Here is a 1701-nt window from a genome sequence, read left to right on the forward strand (position 1 = left end):
TCCACCTTCACGCTCAGCACTCTACTCCTTGATAAATCAGCTCACCTAGAGGTGAACACTAAAGTCACTTTATTGTACTGCAAGTCACTTATGCCACCCCAGTCACCTTATCCATTTGTATCTATTTATTTGCAATGAACTTCAGAGGGAGTAATTGTACTCCATCCCACTGCACTTGTTCTTATCCTTTTTAGTTAGTGTGTTTTAGTGTTGTGATATGTTGTACCTCGTGGCACCAACAGGAGCAGCGCTCCCAATTTGGTAGTATACAAATACAATAACAATAAAGGCTTTCAGTTCAATTCAATTCAATACAGAGTCAAAAACTAAATTATAACACAACACCTTCAATGCAGCCTTTCCAGTGTTAGAGTCAAAACAACTCTTAACTTCGTCAGATCAACACATCAGCCTCCCCTATAACCATGTACTAATTATTCTTAATTTGGAGGACTTTTGTAAGGCAACTGTCCTCCCCGATTCACAGCTCGGTCAGCAAACAACTAAAAGCTAAATCTTGCTCACCTTGACTTTAAAGGGGGTGCCCCAGCTGTTCACACAGGCGTGCCAAGTCCCGGAAAAAGATGTTGGATCAAATGTCAAATGTTGGAGCTGTGCCCTATTTAAAGGGTGCCTCATGTGTAGCGAAGGAGAGACTGTTTATGAGAGGCATGAGAGCACGGACAAAAGACAAAAGACAAAAACACTTCCCTGTTTACCGGAGTGAAGGAAGTGTTTTTGTGTCTAGTTGTGTGGACATGGTGTCTTTGTGCTTTGTCTTTGTGTCTTGTACATTGTGCCTGTTTTTGTGTGCTTGTTTTGTTTGGTTGGTACGGCTAGCTATGTACTTAGTTTCGGGCTGAGTGCCTGGGCCTAGTTTGGGCCTGGCTTGGGCCTTGAGAGGGTGCCGATATTTGGGCCTAATCGGCCAAGCAGGTGCCTAGGGTGCCAGGTTACTTCAGTCCCGGGTGAGTACGGCCGGTATCTGTTTGATTTACATGTACATGTGTTTATGTTGTGTGCACTGTGTTGGGGTTGACGGTTCCCCCTGTAAATAAATATATATATTTTTTTATATCAAAACCACAATCTCCTGCACTGTATTTCCCCTACACCACCAATTCCAGTCGCCACATCCCTAAAAGAATGTAGGGTGACCGTCCGGTCTTTCACACTTCCCGTCGAGCAATGGAGGTGGTTCATGAAGCACCTCGGTGTGTGTCTGCTGTGCAAGTTGTTTTAAAGGCACGTACACCTCCTATAATTCTGTGTGTGGCAGTTGCTGCTGCCAAGGCCAATCCTAATTAGTTTAACTTTTGGCTTCGGGTCTCATAACATCAGCCAGTCTTAGTGTGACCGCTCCTGCTTCTCACAATTAGGGATGGGTATCGTTTGGTTTTTATCCGATACCGGTACATAACCGATACTTTTAAAACGATACCGGTGCCTAAACAGTGCCGGAACCGATACTTTTATAAAAAAAAATAAAAAAAATGACGATTGACAACATTTAAGAAAGGCTTTTTTTATTGCCAAATATATGAACTGTTTAAAGTAGATTATATATATAAATAAATACAAAACACTTTTTAACTTAAAACTTAAATAATATATGAACTGTTAACAAATGTTTAGACTATACTTAAATAAATACAAAACACACACACACACACACTCTGTACACACACACTACAGCTTCAA

The sequence above is a fragment of the Clupea harengus genome, unplaced genomic scaffold, assembly GCF_900700415.2.
Source record: "Clupea harengus unplaced genomic scaffold, Ch_v2.0.2, whole genome shotgun sequence".
Lineage (NCBI taxonomy): Eukaryota > Metazoa > Chordata > Actinopteri > Clupeiformes > Clupeidae > Clupea > Clupea harengus.